The sequence below is a fragment of the Cyanistes caeruleus genome, chromosome 1 (genome assembly GCF_971803275.1).
Source record: "Cyanistes caeruleus chromosome 1, bCyaCae1.hap1.1, whole genome shotgun sequence".
Taxonomy (NCBI): Eukaryota; Metazoa; Chordata; class Aves; order Passeriformes; family Paridae; genus Cyanistes; species Cyanistes caeruleus.
In genome coordinates, this window is record NC_141701.1 from 136,646,695 (window position 1) to 136,667,553 (window position 20,859).

Genomic DNA, 20,859 nt, shown 5'->3' on the forward strand with positions numbered 1-20,859 from the left:
GCCGGGAGGGGCCGGGGAGGGGCCGGGGTGGGGCCGGGAGGGGCCGGGAGGGGCCGGGAGGGGCCGGGAGGGGCCGGGAGGGGCCGGGGAGGGGCCGGGGTGGGGCCGGGGAGGGGCCGGGGTGGGGCCGGGAGGGGGCCGGGGAGGGGCCGGGGAGGGGCCGGGAGGGGCCGGGAGGGGCCGGGTGGGGCCGGGAGGGGCCGGGGAGGGGCCGGGGAGGGGCCGGGAGGGGCCGGGGAGGGGCCGGGAGGGGCCGGGAGGGGCCGGGAGGGGCCGGGGAGGGGCCGGGGTGGGGATGGGGTGGGGCCGGGAGGGGCCGGGAGGGGCCGGGAGGGGCCGGGAGGGGCCGGGAGGGGCCGGGGAGGGGCCGGGGTGGGGATGGGGTGGGGCCGGGAGGGGCCGGGAGGGGCCGGGAGGGGCCGGGCAGCAGCGCGGGCACGGAGGAGGCCGCTCGTTCAATCATAATCACTGCTGATGGAGCTGGGAGCACGTTTTGCTGCAGCTCAGCAGACCTGTCAGCTCTACGATGGGCTTTGTGATCTTAGAGGTCTCTCCCAGGCGGAATTATTCCGTGATTCTGCAGCACTGGAAGCTGGAGTGGCTGTTTCAAGGGCTGTATCACACCTGCCATACTGAGGGTGCATCTGGGGGAAAAAAGCTGGGCCCTGAGGAACCAGCTATGGCTGGTAAAAAGGTCAGGGATTTTTTGCTTGCCAAGGGTGGTATAAAACCTTGAGCAGATCCTGTTGTGAAGCTCTTGCTCAGGTAATGTGGAAAGTGCTTGGTTAATGTAAACCACATATTTATACTGATTTATTTTAAAGGTGCTATAATTTAATAGTTAAGAGCCTGTTTAGTGATGACATGAGGGAATGGATGATAGCAGACATATATTAGGAAGAATACTGTAATAGCTGTGAAGGAATTATGAGGACCCTTCTTAGGGGAAGGGCTTGGTTTGTGGCTTGTGTTCCTTCCCTTCCTTCCCTTCCTTCCCTTCCTTCCCTTCCTTCCCTTCCTTCCCTTCCTTCCCTTCCTTCCCTTCCTTCCCTTCCTTCCCTTCCTTCCCTTCCTTCCCTTCCTTCCCTTCCTTCCCTTCCATTAAAAATGGAAAATCTAAGATGAAATCTAAAGCTTCTAGCTTACAAGTGAGAGGTAAAAATGTGTCAGTCTTCAAAGTAATACTATTCCACATGGCAACTAGCAATATTTTCCATTCCTGTTTTTCTTTTCAAATGTTTTTTTCTGGTGCTGTTGAACTTCTTGCCCTCTTGAATGCTTTGTTTTCTGATACTAGAAGTACTGCAGGCTCATCCTTCTTGAAAGGGGCTATTTATTAGGTAAAGCTTTTGTCAGACCACTTATATAACTTCAAAAGCAATTCCCAGTGCTTTCCTTTTGCTGCCTCTTTGTGAGAAGCATATGGATTCTTGGACTGAATGGATATTATATAAATACTATACACTGTGCAGCCCTATCAACATCAATTGCGGCAGTTGGGTTGCCGACGCTGTACAGACGCAGAAGGGAAATGGTCTTGACAAATAGGATACATGGGATTTTTCCAGGACAGTATTTAGAAAGAGCTGCCTTGTGAGATCTCCATTAGACAGCAGCACGACAAATATGCAGTTGGGCTACATGAAATAGCACAGCAGCAAATGTGAATCTCTCCCTTTTTTACTGAATTGTTGCTTGCTGCAATCATCACCATGCCTAAGTGAAGAACAGAAAAATGTATTGCATTATTAAGCTGATGGCTGATAGAGAGAAGTGGTTTCACTCCAAGGCACAGATGGGAAGCACATATTGTCCTGAATTTGTCTGCTTTTCCTTTAGAGAATAACAAGTATTTAGCATTATACGTCCCCTGGGTATCAGTGGTGAACCATGAGTGTTAGACACATATAACATTTCAAAGCAGTTGTACCGCTGGCACAGTTACAAACACACTTGATTAAACCATCCTACGCTATGAAAAGAGGTTTAAAACAATAGATTCAGGGTCAGCTTTTCTTCTTGGCATAGACCTGCTCACAAGGCTTCAAGCAGGTCAATTTACAGGCTTCTGAGAGAGCTGAAGTGGTGAAATGGACTGTGCTGTTGAATGATTAAATTATATTTAATTGTTAAATTGTTTTTGCTCTTCCCTCTTTCTTTATCCTAGTACTAAGCAGTGGGGTTTGCATTATTCATACAAACTAGTAGGGAGACTTTGCAATACAGAAGTACTGACATTATTCCAAGAGGCAATATTAATGCAGAGATTATTCCATGCTCTTCCCACTAAGGATGACGGCACCAGCACCATCAAATAAGCCATACATGGCCCATTGATGGAAAAAATACTCTTTTTTCATTAATAGAACCTGGCAGGAGGAAAGACAAGACTCAGCCCACAATCTGCTGTCTTGAGGTTGCCATTGACAAAACATCTTACCAAAATATTTTCAGGCATTTGATGAGGATCCAGTGTCGGACGGATTGAAAAAGGAAATGACAGGAAGATTGTGAAGATTTTTGGGACAGACCTGAAAGTGAAAATGTCTTTTCCAGATCTTTCCAACATTCCTCAAGTTGGCCAAAAAAGGGAAGGCATTTTGCATCTAAAGGCTATTTCAGTAGAGAATCCAGAAAGTGCTACTGGGAGGAAAAAACCTTACCTTTGAAAACATCTTGGCTATCAAAGGAAAGAATTAGACTGTCGCTGGACTATTATATTATTTAAAATATAAAGGATACTATTGAAAGGGATATTGGAGATGATGGATTATACCTATTTGCTACACAGGGGTAAAATAGATGCATAGTACTACAGTTTCTAGTGTGCCTCATTTTTATTTCTACTGATTTATTGGCAGGATGCCTGTAAAAATAATGGAAAATGAAACAAAGCAATCAGTTAGTTAAAATACGATAACATTAATACAATTAATCTGTTCAAGAGCCGTATTTTTATTTTAAATAGTATTAGTCACTTTTTAAATAGGGTATTGTATGTTGTGTCTGAGGTCAGAGCAGGTACCTAGTGTTTGCATAATTCACAGGGTACAAAGATTTCTCTGCTATTTCTGGATGCTCAGAGCAGCAGTGAACCAAAGCTGTGTATTTATAATGCACATTTTCTTCTTGAAATTCATGTGTATCTCTGATTATAATTCCTACAAATTACTTGCATGTCTCTGTACAGTTTAAAGTCATGTGTCAGAGTTGTCTTTTTGACAAAGTGATTTGCAGAAAATAAAAATATACTGAGCCCTTTTATCTTAAATATTTTCCTCCTAGCAGAAGAAATGGATCTGACTGTTCATATGAAAAACTGGAAAATGTATAAGAGGAAAAAATAGATGAACTGCTAACAACTGCAATCTAAATCTTTTGGACTCTAATTCTGAGAACTAAAACAGTGTGTGTTCTGCTGATGAGGTATCTTCACTGGTGGAGAAGAAACAGCCTGAAAATGTACAAGAATTTACAGGTTACAGTCTAAAAATAATTTACCAGAAAAACAACTTTTGAAAAGTGCCATTTTCAAAGTCTGTTTTTACAATGAAGGATACAAAATTACTCGTCAAGTGCTTAATCACAATATTCTATAGTTTCTTGGCTGCTTTCTAATATGAGTATTACCATCCAGACTGACTTAGTTGGCCTCTTCCCTTGATGGCTTAAATGATTTACTATCCATCCTTCTGAGAAAAAGGGCTCCAGGAATACTTGTTCCAGTCTCTAGGACATGCCTGCTCTAAAGAAGGCATTGGGTTTACTTGGGCTTTTTTTTTGGCATTGTTTTTGTGGTGTTCATTTTTTTTGGGGGGGGGGAGGGGGGGGGGAGTGTGTTTGTTTGCATGTTTGTTTTTGTGTGATTGTTTTGTTTGGTTTTTTTTTGTTGGTTTTGATTTTTTAGTTGTTTTTCTTTTGTTGTGTTGGTTTGACTTTTGGTTGTGGTGGTTTTGTTACTGTTTTTTTGGGTTGTTTTTTGTTTTTTGGAGTTTTTTTTGTGAGGGGAGGAGGAGGTTTGGATAATTTTTTGCCTTCTTATCATTTGGATGAAACTGCTGAAAAAACCCCACCTACAGTTTGTGAGATGGGTGTTGCACATACCATTTGGACCAGTTCAAATACTAGACACATACTAACTCTTGCTGAATACTGAGTTTCCTCTTGCATCAGGGAAGATGAGAGTAAAGAGATTGAGTAAATTTATCAACTTTTGTAGCAGATAGTAGGTCAGTGATATCTGAGATAGGGAGAGCATGAATTTGGTAGGATATCATATTTTTTTGAGAAACAAGTGCAACATGCTTACACATGTTCAGAAGCAACTCTATTATCTTCTATGTCTCTTCAGCCATCCTTTGGTAAGTTTATTTAACATTACAGAGTTCAAGAGACTTGAACTCAGTCTATCAGGTTAAAGTTTAAGTAGTCCCTTAATTTTTCACTTCAAAGTGCCTGCTTTTCCCTGCCTGAAAAGCCTCCTGTTTGCTCCAGACCACCCGACCAATTCCTGTGCAGTGGGAGCCACCAGGCAGTCTGAGCTCAGGTGACCATATCCTGGGGAGGGGATTTCACTCCCTCCTGCTGGAGGGATTTCTGCTTTACTCTTGGTTTGTGGTGCAGAGCCTTTGGTTTCAGTCCTCTTTTTCCCTTCAGTGGAGCAGGAACTGTGAGGAACAGAGGGAGGGGGCAGATTTCTTTAACTGAATCATTGTTTTGTATTGACAATAGCAGCATAATAACACCTGAGAGGAAAGGATTTTGAGTAGCAGAGCTTTATATCACATGTGTGCACCTGCCATCCTGATCTCAAGCAGACTTCAATTCCCTAAAGACTGTGGGTTGTTGCCCTGCTCTAAATCACCCCGTTCTGCCTGCTTTGCTTTTAACAGTCTCTCACCTGCTTACAGCATGCCCCTGTAATTTGCTGTGCTCATCAGTTTGGTGGGCTCTTTCTGCTGTGTTCACAAGAAAACATGTTTCAGTGAGTTCAGCAGGGCCTTAAGGGTAAAACACTCAAGTGAATACCCTTCCTATCAGTAGTCCTGTGGATTTGCTGTCTTCAGCCACTGTCATGTCCTGTTCATTCTTCAGGGTGCTGTTACGCTAAATCAACAGAGTTATACAGAAATACACCAGCAACAGGCCCACAGCCATATGCTACCCAGAAAATAGCAGAGAGCAGCTGTGAAACAGGAAGAGCTGGTAATGCTAACCTGAAGCTACTGGGTCATTCTTTTGTCATTCTGTGACTTGAGAAATTAACTAATTGAACAACAACTCCTTTGGGCTGAATTTTGTGGTTTTCATAATTAAGACTTTTCTGTTTAATAGGAGTTTTGACTTAGGAGCCCAATCCTACATCTTTACTTTTTTAGAGAGAGAGTGGATTTGAATCTTGAAACAGAAGCAGACAGGTAAGCATAATGTTGGATTTTCTCCTCTAGACTCTGCTTTCCTGACTAATATGTTTGTATTTAGTTATGTAAATATAACATATGTGTAAGTACATATAGAATAATCTGTTATTCTGTACAATTTAAGTAAATCCATTGTTTCGTCTTTTTTATCTTTTTTTCATGCATTAGAGATGCTCAAAATTAGACAGTTGGAAAGCTAATCTGTTTTATGTTTTGTGTGTGTAACGTAGGAGAGCCAAAGGCTATACCAGTTATTCCATTTGCACATGCCAGTGTTTGCAGAATATAGCCATAACATTTTCTTTGATCACTGTAATATATTTTGCATGCACACTGATAGCAGCAGCAGAATACGCTGCCTTTGTAACCAAAGGACATTACATGCAGCCTCTATGTAGGGAGAATAGGCAGAATTAATCCAAGTTACTGTGTGACTGGAAAAATCTCTAGAGAACAATCTTAGGCAGTGCCACGGGTGATGTGATAGACTGGGCTCCACCAACAGAGCAGACTAAATGAGCATCCCAGTTCTATACTGAGAGGCCTTTTCTGAGGAAGGCTCTCACTGTATTTCAGATAAGACATAAAACTGAGATGCTCACTGCTTGTGGTCATCAGACATCACCACTTTTGTTGTGTCAGCAGTAATACTGTGGCCAAAAGCCACACCTGTCATTGCCTTCCACCCAACCAAACCCTCCAGCTGTTTCAGTGGTATATGTGACCCTTCTTCACTCAGAGAATTGCTGGGCACTGGAACAGGCTCCCCAGGGCACTGGGACAAGCTCCCCAGCACCAAGCTTGACAGAGTTCCAGAAGCCTTTGGACAATGCTTTCAGGCACATGGTTTGATTCTTGGGGTGTCCTGCAGAGAGCCAGGAGCTGGACTTGGTGATCCTGATGGGTCCCTTCCAACTCAGGATATCCTATGATTCTCTGAAGTTTTACCTATCAGGTAACTGATACTCGGGGGAAAACTCTTTTGTTCTGCAGGTAGATAGGGCTACTATTAATTTCTCCTTCCCTTTTCAGTCTCAAATTATTTGCCCTTTCCAGTTATTTATTTGTAATGGAAATAAACATGGAGTAGATTTCTTTGCAAGAAGTAGCAACCCTTAGCAGCAATTACTTGGTTGGAAACTTAGATGGATACTTAGGAACTTTGTTAAAGTGGAATCCAGGATGGAAGACATCCAGGAAAATCTATTGGCTGCTCAAATTGTACTGAATAGTGTTAGAAGATTTAAGTCTCTCCAGAGATGCTTAAATCTCAACTAGATTCGACAACTGCAGCATCTGCTGCAGCTCTTGTTAAAATAAAATAAAATAAGATAAAAGTCAAATAAAGTTAAGATACTAATAAGCCACATGAAAGTGCGGTATCAATACTCAAATGAAAGGTGAAACTAGCAGCATGGAATCTAGAGAAAGAGATGTAACTGAAATCATATCAGTAATAAATTTCACCAGTGTCAGTCACTAGGCAAAGATTTTCAAATAGCAGGTCCCTGTACAGGTGCATGGGGTATTGGCAACAGAATAAGAAATGTTCAGCTGTGATTCAATTTCACTGGAAAGGAGAGAAAGTTATTGATATAATGAACACAGTGAAAACAGTTATGTTTCAAGACTGTCATTCAATTTTTTTGTGCATCTGGAACATATTTTTCTTGGAACACAGGTAAAGATAAATCCTCATTTGAAGTCCAAGGAGCTCAACAAAATTCTTTAAATTGACTTCAGTTGGTTTTTCACCACATCTGTGACTTGCATACCATGTAAGCAGAAGTCATAAATGAGAATCAGATAAATACTTCTGCCCTGCACTGTTGTGGGCACCATTGCTGTCATTCTGGATGGGAGAGCAGAAACATTTCTTTCAAGTATTTTGCTTTCTTGCAATGTTCCTGATGCAGTGGTCGCAATACCAACACCAGAACCTTATAAACAGCAAGAAACAATAGGGCTCTGGAGGGATGTAACCCTACCAGAGATAGCCCACCCATTTAATTTAAAGATGGGTCATTTGCTAATCTGGAGCCAGAGAGCCCAATGCCAGAAATTAATAAACCCTCAATGCCCATCATCAGGAGGCTGCCACAGGGACTTAGAATACCAATTTCAGGAGCTCAGAGGTTTCATGGTATTTTCCGCTATAGTTTTACCTCGTTCAGCAGAGCTTAAGTTTCTTTTAGGCTTTCCATGAGTAGGCACCGACCCAGTATTTATCCTTTAATGAGGAACAGAAGCATTAAATGCTCTAAAGTTTTCCAATAAAGATGCGAGCCATTACTGAAATTCACTCATTTTATCCTAATAACATTGCATTTCCTGCCAATAACTTAAAATATGCTGTTATTCTGCCTGAAAAGAAAAAAGGTCTTAACTCTAAAATAAGACTCTGGAAATGATATAATATAAACATGTGCTGACATTAATTACTGTAATATTTATGTATAAAACAGATGGTAGTGCTTTCAAAAATGTGTGAGCAATGATCAGAATGAATTCATTAGGCATTTACACCGCTGTCATGTACTCACATAGGTGTTGCCTTGGACCCTGCTATATGCTAAGGGGCTCTTTCTTTTTAAGAGAGGTTTTACCAAACAGATGGAAAACATTATTAACTACTGTTTTCCTTTCTTGTCAAAGATGTTTTGTCTAATCATCACTATAATTACACATCCACATTGTAGTAAATCATGCTGTATAAACATTGGAACAGAGTGGATTATTAGGGTGAAATGCAAAGTATTCCAGACATTAAAACAAAACAAACACGGACTGGGCTGTGCTGAATAATAACAATTTTCAACATTGAGGACAGACAAAACATAATCTAATAGCTTTGGCTTTTCTTTCTTCCATTTATGTCCCATTATTCTACATACAGTGCATCCTGGGTGCTTTCAAGTGCCTCCCTCCCCTTACTTTGTGTGAATATTTAAACGAAGAGACATTTCCCTTTATACAGCAACTTCCTTCTAAGTCTTTGTGGCACTGTTTTCTTCTTTCCATTTAATATATAACCACAAAAGCACTCAGGAAAAAAGTGAACAACAATGGAATTGGAGGGCCCTTTGTTTCCTGAGATAGCCATCAAATTTCCATTCTAAATGAAACAAGTGTGTTTGAAGAGAGTAACCAACTACTGCAGGACCAGAGCTGCAGTACTCAGCTTTTCCATCTGCAGTGTCAGGTTCAGAATCACAAAATATCAGCAGAAAAACTGCCTTTCTGTCAGTATTGAGTGCACTCAAGGTCTGCCACAGCCCCTCTTTGGGTCACAGACACTGCTTGGGAGTGGCTGGCCCAGGTGCTGGTTCAGTGCTGTTCTCACCACGTGGCTGTACTTGGCCCTACCTGGCCCTATTTGGCCAAGCAGTGAGTGCAGTGGGGAAGGATTTGATGCAACATCTCCAGTGTAGGTGCCAGTATTTGTGCTAGTCATTCCCTGAAGTCAGTGTAAAGGAAAGGGCTTTTATGGCATTGGATTAATTGACTGTCCAGGCAGAGCAAATTCTGCTCTGGTGCCCACTTGTTTCTGCTTCAAGTTCATCTGAACTTCTAGGATTTAAAAGGTCCTGCTTGAAACTAATATATTCCTATAATCCCAAAGGTTTGTGAGTGTTGCCTTACAGTGTCAGAAAATTGAGTTATTCTTCTATAGACATTCAAAAAGCATCTGTTCAATTGTTACAGACAAAATTCTGATTCCATCAGAGACTGGAAGAACATTTATTGCATCTTACATTTGGTTCCCGCTTGGAAAACAACAAATACCCTGTCACTGCATACAACTCCAGGACAATTTTCACATCTTCTTTTCTAAGAGTCAGACTGCATCAATAGTTCCCCTAACTTATTTAAATGTTATTGCACCAGCTGTTTCTTGCAAGTTCAAAAAATTTATGATAGCTATAAGAGCTATGGCCAGATACTAAAATACACAAAGGTTTAATTTGGTTTAGACCTTTTCTTCATAGTGGTACACCCAAAATAGAATTGTGCAGTGTCCTGCTATTTCTGAAAAGACACCATGGCCTGCTGTAGAACTAGCAGATTACCAGTGATACTGGTTAAATGAAGTTATAGGGGAGCTGAAATAGTAAGTTTGAAAGACAGATATAAGTAGTTCCTATGAAAAGCGGATTAACTATGTTTAATGATAAAAGAAAGTCTGTCTGTACAGAATTGATTCAATAGCCTGATCCCTTGGTCTTCTCTGGTTTGATATCAAAAACTATTTAAAGGATAAACATGGTGGTGTATTTTTTTAAAAAAAACAAAATGGTGTAATTTTCCTTTGTGTATCAATGCTGCTTTTATTACTATTTAGAAAATAATTAAGCAGTACAAAACAATTTTGTCCTGCTGCACATCAATATATTTTTATCTACAAATAAATACAAATTTCCATATAATGTTCCAAGTTCATCATGCCTTAGATTTTATCAACAACATTCTCTTTTTTGTAATTCCATATATTGTCTGAGGGTACAGAGCTGGCTACTTCTACAAGCTACAAAGTCTGCAAGAAATTTGGAATGTTAGGGCTTGATTAGTATCTGCTACAATCAAAAACTCATGCAAATTGTTGCTGCATCAAAACAGGTTGATAATGCGTAAATCTGTTATACCTTTCCAGAGATGCTTTATTGTACAACTTTGGTGCATACCTCAAAAAACAACTTTCTCAGCTCTCCTAGGTGGGTGGCAGAGGATTCATTCAGCTTAGTTTTGCTGTGTTGAATGACCCTGCAGTCCTCCTATGCCATTAGCTGGCAAGGCAGTAGGTGTTTAATGGTGCTTTTTCAAAGCACATTAAGGCCACCACAACTTTCCTGGCTCGGGAGATACATTTCCAGCTGCTGCTTCACCCTGCCAGTACTGGGCAAGGACTGCCCATGTGTTCACCCTCTGTGTCCAACACTGCACCAAGGTATGATCACAGAATCACACAGAATATTCTGAGTTGGAAGGGGCACAGAAGGATCACTGAGGTGAGGCTGACCAGATGACAGCTCCCACTTAAATGCTGGTGCATGGTTAGGATCAGTCTGTTTGCAGTGGCACTCGTAGGGCTGTGTGTATCAGAGCACACTCGAACCTTTCAAGAAGCTGTTAAGTACTGCCATGCCTCTTATCTCTACCGACAGCAATGCAGGGGCCTGGCACATTGTGCCATCTGGAAAAAGTGGATATTCAGGTTGTCTTTGTGAAGAACCACAGAAGTCATGAATGGAAAGGCTACACAAATCCGTGCCACATGAGGGCTCCCTCATGCTAAGAGAAAGACAAGACAAAATCAGACCTCTGGCTGTTGAGAAGCCACCTGTTTGCATTGGAACAGGATGGAGAATTCGCAGAATCATCCCCATGTCACATTTTAAAGCTGACATCAGTGAGCTGTCAAAGATGCCAAGGGCACTGGGACAGACTGGTAACAGCAGAAACTCATTCCTTATCAGAACATCTTTGACACAAAGTTTACAGGAGAAAGCAAAATCCCTAACCCCTCAGCTGGGCACTCTGATGGGGAAGCCTCCTCTGGTACAGTCTGTGTATCCCATACTGGAGCATATAGTCTGTAGACCCTTCTGGAGAACACATCTAGTAGCAATTTTCCTGATTTTGTGGGAAAAGGATTTCTAGAATGCTTCTAGACTTTTCTATTAACTTGATCTTAAGAGCTGATGATATATGATGGTAAATATTATAATATAATATATTATAATATACGAATGCTGTTTATGTCAAAACATTGGTGGTTTTTTTTGGTGATACATGGATGTTGATGTTTTGAGCAGATTTGAGCCATTAAAGAGCCTTTCCAATGTTGAAAGTATATAATGGAGGTATCACTTTAAAAAGGGCTGTGAAAATGCTGTTGGGCTTTTCCTTTCCACAGATTTCTCCTCATTTCTCTCAGTCAGCTTTCAGCCATAGTGAACTTTTACCACCAAAATGTAGCTGGGGAGGTGGATCAAAGGAGACTGCAGGAAGGAGCAGTTTGGGACACTGCTACTCAAAGAAAGCAAAAGCCTTCAATCACCCAGCCATGTGTTCCTTTCTCCGTTTGTCATGGATGACATGGCACATATGTTCCTCTTCTCTACAGTGCACTAACTTTAATAATATTATTTTATAATGAAAATATATCAAGGGTTGTGGTAATGAGACATTTTCAGCTTGCTTGTTTAATAGCTGGACTACTGTCCAACTCAACAGAGAAGGACAGGAAACTGAGTGTAGAAAGCCTTATCCTCAAATAATCTTACAGATGACATCTGTGGCTAAGCATCTAAGCAAATGTAGGAAAGAAAGGGGACGTATTGAGCAAGGTCTTGGGACTCACGAGGATACAAACAGCCTTGACTGAAAACATGCACAGCCAGCACCTTCCTACATTCATGGCACTTGCTTTATAGCCTGCAGAGTGTAGGTGCTGAGATCAGCTTCTTCCCACACAGATTATGAAGTTTGGAGAACAGAGACTCCTAGGGACAGGCCTTTGAATTTCCAGTCCTACAAAAGGTCTTACGCCTTGTCATTTGTCTTTTTGAGTTTCCAAACAGACAGCAAGAAGGAAAACCTAGAGTAAAAGTACTCAGTGTACACACCCCAAATTGGCTAGTTCCTTTCTGTTGGGAGAAGAACCTGGCAAAGTTTATCTGGTAACCAGAATTATCTGAGCAATGAGGGGGCCCCAGCAGTGGGTGCTGCAGAGATGAATTTAGCACGCATTGCAGCAGAGTGCCAGTGCTTCACTGTCATCAGCCATGCTGCCAGGTCAGCAGCAGAGCCCTTTGCTGCCAGATGAGGACCTCAAAAGTAGGATTACTGAAAAGGCAAGTGAACTAAAAACTATTTCCATACTAGTGTCCAGTCAGTGTGCACTTTCCTGGTATTTTCATTACTATTTTTCTACTATTCCCACTACTGATATGGGATGGACGAGTACCACTGAAAAAACATTACAAACCTCAAACCAGGTAGGTTTGTTCTATTTGCAAAACTTTTGGCACATTGTCAAATACATTGCCAGAAACTGACAGCTCCAAGAGTATTTTCTTCATGCTGGCCAGCAAGAGATCAATAGCAATACTAATTATCAAAGCAAGCAGAGATCATAGGAGAGCAGTAAAACAAAGGAAACTATGAGTTTCACCTGTCATTCCTGTTGATTCTGGATGGTTTCCGTTAGTAATTCCATAATGCATCATGAATTTCCATGAGGCAGAGGGCCCAGCATGAGTATAAAGAACGTTTGGAATTTCTGCCCATAGGGCTGAATGCTTAATAAAAAGAAAAGATTTGATGTATGGAAATACAGGCTGAGATTGCAGCAGGGGACAATTAGCCATCTGGACTCTGGCATTACAGGGTTTCTGGCAATGCAGTGCAGATAAGTGTTACCTCCACGAGGGAGCAGAAAGGTCCTGTGGCTGCTCCAGTAGCCTCTTCAGCTGCTGTTTAGTAACTCCTTAGCATCACTAAATTGACTCCAAGCTCCTGCCAGTGTGAAACCAGGCACATGTCGTGGCAAATGAGTTCAGAGGTTATCTGTGCTTATACTGTGAGTATGCCACGTCTGCAGGAGTCTACCTCCATTTGCAGACAAAAGGAGATGAGCTGCATTACACAGGGTTAGGCTTACATAGCCGCACTTCAGTATTGCACCAGTGTGATGATGCACTGCAGAGACACTGATTGTTCCCAGATGCCAGCCAGTGGGAGAACTGCAGGGACAAGGACACAGTCAGGGAGAAGAAAGACTTCTTATTGCCCCTCAGCAGCCTCCTCCAACCTCCTGTGCTCAGCATGAAGTTGAGAACAAAAGGTGAAAGACTCTTAAGTGTTTCTCTGCTGGAAGGACACTTTTCAGGAGATGGTTTTTTTGCCAGGGCTGAGAGGAAGCAACCAGGAAAGAAGTTTCTAGACAGCAATTATAACACAATCCCAAAGAGCAAACTTTAGACAGCTCAGTTTAGGTCATAGGAAACAATTTATGAACCTATCATGTTCTGTTTTTCACTAGACTGAATGCTTAGTATACAGACAGTCCATGGTCAGGTTTCTTCACCAATGCACATATACACACCCCTTGCTGTGATGGAAGGGGATGTGCCGGGCAGACGGGTTTCAGATGAGGCACGTAAAACAAAAAATAAAGGCTGTTTATACAGTGAAAGGTTCACAAATTAGGACTAAAAATCACACTTCTAAAAGATAGGGTAGAAAAAAACTACATTACAATGCTTTTCATAAGAGGATGTAGCACAGACTTTACAAAATAATGAGAAAAAGCTCATGTATTTTCACTGAAATATCTTGTATTGCATTTAATCTGCAAGGAAACTAAAAGAACTATGGAAAAAAAAGCTTACTCATTGCTTACTAAGAATTTATATATAGGTCTCAGACATCTTACTTGTGTCATGATCAACATGCATGTTGAAACAGCTTTGGAAGAAAAATGCAAAGTCTGAAAGCTCTAAAAACAATAAATAAAACATGACACTACCAGAAGATGATAATCCTTATTTTACTTGTCATTCAGTCCTCAATTTTTCCTTCAAGGGTTCAAAAGTTTCAAGAAATTTCTATATTTTTAATACTTTTGTAGCAGAAAATAATCTGTGATCTTTTACAGAGGCTTAGTACTTCAAATTTTCTGAATTCTGTGTGCCTCCTAAACTTAAAATGTTTAAATATTCAATGTGAAATTCTTCTTACATTTTTTAGCAAAACAATAGTTAATGATCTAGTTCAGATTGCTGAGAAGTATGTGTTGTTACCAAGTCATCAGATTTTATCAGTCTTAGAACAATTTTTACAAAAACTTCTTTCTTTCCTTAAACAATCCTGTTTTGATTTGAATTATATCAATCTCCACACCACCACTCAAGAAAAATTAAAAGAGACAAGTTTAGAGTTGTATATAACCCCCACGTAATTTGAAAGCAAGGGAAGATTGTATCACCTGTGGATACCTGATCTGCTTGTTATGAACTCCCAGGACACCGCAGTGCGCCCAGTAGTGCATGTGATGTCTGGAGAAGATGTCAACCACTATCCAAAGCTGCTAGTTCCTGTTTTATGTACACAAGGGTACAATCAGGAGATAGAATTTTGATGATGTAATATTTGCAATTTTGTATCCTGTTTCCATAGTGCTGGTGGGTGGAATTCCTAGACTGAAATTACCCCTGAAATTAATATCTCCCATTTAAAAAGGTTGGTTTCATCAGTTGTCTGCAGAAACTATAATAGTGGTACTCAAAGCAGATGGCTATATTCTTTGTTACAAGCCAGATTCTGACTTACAGGTTCTATTTATGAAAGAAGATAGGTCTTGGTGGTACCTATTCGCTTGTATAAATATTTTCCTAAGTTTTCCCAGAAATAAAGCTAAACAAAAATGAAAGGAAATTGGTAGAGATAAAAAGTCCTTTTTTGTCTGCTTTATTGACATCATTAACATGGAGAAGAGCAAGCTACTTTAATAGTAGATTGCAATAGAAATTAAGGTATTTTCTTATATTCATAAGGCTTATTGATTTTCTGTTGTGTGCATAACCTGAAATAGTCTAAATTCATACTGAGTAGGGACTGCAGGAGTGACTCAAGTGGACCTAAAATTGTGGGGAGACCCCCTCACCCTTTGGTCCTGCACCTATGCCAGCTCTGCCCATGTAATGCAGTCACAGGGAAGGGAGAGCAACTTGGTGATCTGACAGAAACCTTCCTTCTGCACAGTTTGTTTTCAATCAGGAGCTGGAGCTTTCCCACTTGTCATGGTCAGGAGGCAGTGGGGGCTTGTAGCTGTGAGTGGGAAAAAAGAAAAAGTACCCACCTTTGATGGCAGTGTGGTTTCAGAGAGGCTTCTGCAGCCTGTGGCTCCCTGGGTGCCTGTGCTGAGTTTAAGCAGCTGATAAAGTCACCCTCTAGCTTTAGTCAAAACAAGATTGTAGAAGCTATGCAAACTCTTTTCATCATGTTGCAGCCCCTCAGTCAGATACTAATTTTTTGTATTGACAAGTCTATTTCTATCGTGACAAAGTGCTGATGAGTGTTAATGGATTAGGAAGGAGGCCTTCATTTTGAGACATGAACAAATAATAATATTGCATGCTTCCTAAATTATAGATGATTATAATCTTAACTTTTGCCCTGGACCTAATCAATCTCATTTACAAGTTAATAATTAATTTAGTTTTGGCTTTAGAAACTATAACCCTTTAAAGCCTGTAGTTCCCTGTAATATCCAGGCAGACTATGCCAGCTCCTTTAATGGTGCATATGAATATCTGAATGACAAAGCAGCATCCTTTTGTTTATACCAGTTGAATCAAAAGGATATTTTTGCTAATAGCCACACATTTTAATTTAGCACATATTTATGAGACATAGAAAAACTCCTCTAATTTTGTTTCTTGAAAGGACAAATCCTGAAACCTTCATTCAGCCTGACCCCTCATCCTGGTGGAAGGGCTTTTTCATAGAAGATGTGGGGGAAAAAATGAACCCTTTCTATGTTGCTAGTACAGTCTTGGAATTACATTTGTCTGTGCAGGTAATCTATTGCAACTCCATGGAATTAGTGAGAGAATGGCTGGCAGATTGTGGTTACCCTGTTCTCCCTAGTAGTAATGACATCCAGCAGTGTGACCCTGCACTGTCTCCTCCCAAAGCACAGGGACCATGTACGATCTCCGTTTGTTGTTCCTTAGATGTTACAGGTAGCACAGCAGGACTATGTCTTCATCTTGAATTAAGGAAGAGGACCTGACTGAATTTGACTGGAATATGACTTTAGCAGGCAATGCACCTTTAGAATAACAGGAAGCTATGAAGCTGTGGACAGTACTGCTTATGTCTGTAATACAGAATTGCCTTTCCCATGTCAGCCAGTCTGCAGATGTCCCGTTTTAAGGCATCTAAAGGTCAAAAGGAAGTTTTCTACTATCACCTTTCTTTGCTTTTGTAGTCTTTGTAGGACACAATGCAGCACACAGAGCTAAAGTTTCACACTGTTTCTCCCTCACAGTATGGTTCTATAACAATGTATCTCTTTCATGATGCTTTCCATCACTAGAAATGTTCTGTAAAGAAGCTTATTTACTTGTACTGAATTTACAGATGAAGAAAGGAAGGTAACAATGAAATAAATATATAATTTAATTTTTATAGGTCATCCAACTAACTGCCTCAAAATTGCACCCTGGTCACCAAGTCACCATGGTGTGATCTACATAACAGAGCTTTGCCTTTGTGTACTCAGCCAGTGTGGTACACCTGTTGTTTATATGGGAAGTCGTATATCATGAAACTTCCTGTAGCCATGCTCAGGGAGAGATTGTTTACACTGAACACAAAGGGTAACATAATAAGCTCTAAGCAATTTTAAGAGCTGTTGGCTTGTACATGTATATAAAAGGTAATAGTATAGAAACTGTGCTTCTTTATTGGGTCAAAAATTAGGCTGTTGCTAAGATTTCAAGACAAGAGGAGTTTCTGATCTTTCAGAGCCTTCTGTGGGGCTGAAAAGCATCCTCCGGTTTCCTGGCTAGCCTCCTCTGTTCTGTCTCTTCTCCAAAAATTAATCTCCAAAGCCACTCTTGTATCACGACCTCAGGTCACAGCTCTCCCCTTTCTTCAAGATCCCTTCATCAGGGTGAACTCTGTCCCTGAGAACAGCTCTACACTAATTCTTTACCATGTTCATATTTCTTTGTACTAAGAAGCTGACATTTTCTGATAAATTACATCATCCTTCCTAGAAGAGAAGAGGGAAATATTGGAGTACCTCAAATAGTTCAACATGCTGACTGTTGGTTATCATTAATAAATTCGTCTCCAGATACTTCTGCCTACACAAGTCCATAAGCACATCCTGAACAGCAAAACGTAACATAAAAATACTTCCTTTTGTATAGCCCTGAACATGGTCCACTCAACACAACTCACCAAATCAGGTTGAATTAATAAAAACTTACAGAAAAGATATGCTTGCAATTATTTGTTAAGTGAGTCTTAAAAAAACTAAGCAATGTAAGATGATGCACAAAGAAATCATAGTTGAGATCAAATTAAAAAAATAGGGACGAGACAAAATCAACAGAAGTCCCAGCAATTCTGTTCAATAAATCACTGCAGAGTGTGAAGGAAGGAAACCATTATTAATTAGTTCTCATACAGAAATTAGCATGAGATTGTAGTTTGCAGGAGCAGGACCAAACCCTGTATAAGTGGGTAGTGAATGAAAATAAGAGGTCTAGTACAGAATTTGGGGCATTTTACATCCACTCATGCTCAGTGTCTGCCTTCAGATATTGCAACATGTATAGATTCAAACTAACAAAAGCTCCTGGTTAAACAGCTCTACAAAAAGTTGCCAGGTTCCTGGGAGGCGATTTAACATCAAAGGTTGTTTGGCCCTATAGGGAAAAGAAAAATCTAATCATTTCTTAGTACCATCTGGGTAATTTCTCTAATATCACAAACTACACTTGCATATAAATGTATTGAAACAGACTGTAAAGCTCAGAAATGATCTGCAAGTAAAAAAAATCTGTATAAACTTAATGGTGCTGATATTTCAGTGAAGATGACATTAATTTCACCGATCTTAACAGGAGCTGAGAAAAAGCTAAAATATGAAGTGATCATAAGTGTTTATACTCAGCAATAAAGATGAAAAGGTACTTCTGAGTTGTCTACTATTAAGTAATAACACTATGGACATGAAACACCTGGAAAAACCAAAAGCCAAACAAACTCAAAAGTTCATGGAGGTCCAGATTCCTGACTGCCCATGGAACTGCCAAATAACATGTTTGCTGAAATGCAATAGTAATAGGTATTTGTGCATTGTCATGTATTAGTCAAGACAGGGACACAGGTACTACATCTTGAAAAACTATTTTGTTTGAAGGTGCACAGGTTACTCAAAGGCCACAGATAACAAAATTATTGCTATCACTTCAGAGTAGTGTAGTAGGAACTTCAGAATAGGGGTGAACATACTGTGCCTTACCAACTCAAATAGTAATGGAGGTGATTTAAACCTCTATTATCTTGTCAAAACAACTGTGAATGCAAAGGATTCTTAAGATGAAAGGATCAAATATATACGAGATCTGCAAAAGCACTTCCAAAGTTCAGTGCCCTTCTAGGACCTGAGGTGGAAAGCTCAAGTGACAAATGGAAACCAAAGGCTTTAAAGTCGTTAGCAAATACTGAATATCACTTCATAAATGAAATGTCTGTGGGAAAAACTACTTTGACACAATGGATGGCAGATGATGGAACAAAAGATCCTAAGGGTTGAATACAAGACCTTGGGGCCTCTGGTTGTCTATCCAAAGACTCAGTGACAGATCTAAAAACTGTAACTTCATTCAGGTTACCGAACGCCCCATAAACAGAGTTGAGCAGACGAAACCAGAGAATCAAGGGGAAGTATTACAGTGATGCAGGAAACACAGTGGAAAAGTAATCTTTTCAAACTCATGGGAAAAAAAACAACTATGTGTAACTATATATATTGTATAACAGAGGAGGATTAGGAGAAAGACAAGGAATAATTCTCTCATGCCAGGAAAATGCAGTCATCTAATTCAAACTCCTGATCCAGAAGAAAACATTTTGGTTTATTTGTAAGTGTTTTAGCTTACGTGTTGTCATGACGAGATGACAGCAGATTATACTTGATGTTGCTATGCAGGACATTTAGCCTGATCACTATCACAAGACAGATATCACTACAAAAAACTGTTATGTTATAGGAAAAAATCCTGCCTGAATAAGTAGGGATAGTTTTCTCTTTCAACAATTTCAGAAGCTTGTGATTTTGCAGAAATGAATACAGTTGGGCTTTGTTCTAATGAAAATCTCCAGGCATTCATGCAGTAGAAATATAGGAATAACAGGAAATCAGTACCTCAGCTTGATTTTAAGGAGATTTGCTCATTTACTGGCACTGTTTCTTATCAGATGAGAAATAAGGAAAAAGATTATGAATATGAGCTGTAGATTCCCATTGCAATTTTGGTAACAGTAGAAGGGTACTATTAGCATCACCACATTTTGACTGTGTCCACCTATGGTTTGGCTTCAGTTTCAAATGGAGATTGTGTTTTGCCTTGCTTTGTCTTCTAAACTGGTTTTTGGGGTTGATGTGTCCCACAGATTCTGGCTTCAACCTCAAAGAGCTTTACTTCGGTAAAAGTAAATGTCAAAGATCCTCCTACAAATTTTACAGATAACACTTAGGAGAATGGGATTATACAAATATATTATATAACCACTGTATTTTTTTATTATAGTCTTGATAGTAGTAAGAACTGACATCTTTTCTTAAAAGGAAGGTGCAAGAGATTATCAGCATGTCTCAACAGAATATTTCAAAATATTGGCATACTCTAAGTGCAAGAGAAACCTGATGAAAGTATAAAAGAGTTACTCAAACACGCTACTGCAAATCCTTCCCAAACTCTGATGGTGCAGTTTTTATAAGGGCAGACCTAATGATGCACAATGTTTGTTATCATGCTGCCATGGCCACCTAGTAAGGAACATGTTTCAACCAAAGTCAAAGTATAAGGCCTCTGTTGGACCAAAAAAACAAGGGTCCTCTGCCAAGTATGTTGGTAGATGAAATAAACTATGCTTGTGAAGGAGAAAAAAATGTCACATTCTTCATGCTGAATTTCTTTTTAATGCCCATACATTCACAGTGAAGCTCAACTTAGAGGGTACTCCATCTGCTGGAGATACTGCCAGAGACCTCTTCCAAATGGCCATTCCCACTGCCTCCCTTTGCCACATTCCCCATGTACCATAAAGGAACTGTTATGTGGCTTTTCTCCTGTGTTTGTAAGTTCCTATCTTATCAGCTGTCTTGGGTGTTAGAGCAACCTTTGAGCCACATGGTTATTATGAATATTAGTATTTAGACTTTTCCTGATTGGAAACAGAGTACTTAACAGGCAGACAACAACCATGTAGGATTAGGAGCATGCAATGCACCTGACCAAGGTGGCCACAGGGACAATGAAGTGAAGAGCTTCTCAGCCATGTGGAGAGGACAAGAAACTCAAATAATAATGAAAACTTCAGTTAGTTCTAAAATATAATGTCTGGACATGGTCCTAGGAATAAAGGTTTTCATTAAAAAAAAAATTTCTTCAGTTTTTGGGAATGACTGGTTTAAATCATGTAAAGAATCGACATCAAAGAAATTTGAAAAAGCAGGTTTAATTTAATGAAAGCATGACTTCATGAAGTTTGGTGGCAAGGTTCACTCTATTACTTGCTTCATGGATGAAACATACAAAGGAAAATTATATTATAATCAACTTAGAATGGTTTATATGGAGACCAAAGATGCAAAAGGATAAAGGAGACCCTCCCAATGAATTATGAGTTT

The 20,859-nt window shown here is 40.2% G+C and overlaps 1 long non-coding RNA gene across 1 annotated transcript; it reads left to right on the forward strand.

Moving 5' to 3' along the window:
* Nucleotides 1–431: 431 nt before the first annotated feature.
* LOC147655938 (uncharacterized) lies at nt 432–5,339 on the forward strand. Its single transcript, XR_015279009.1, has 2 exons — nt 432–765; nt 2,455–5,339. It is a non-coding gene; the product is annotated as an uncharacterized LOC147655938 (long non-coding RNA).
* The last annotated feature ends 15,520 nt before the right edge of the window (nt 5,340–20,859 follow it).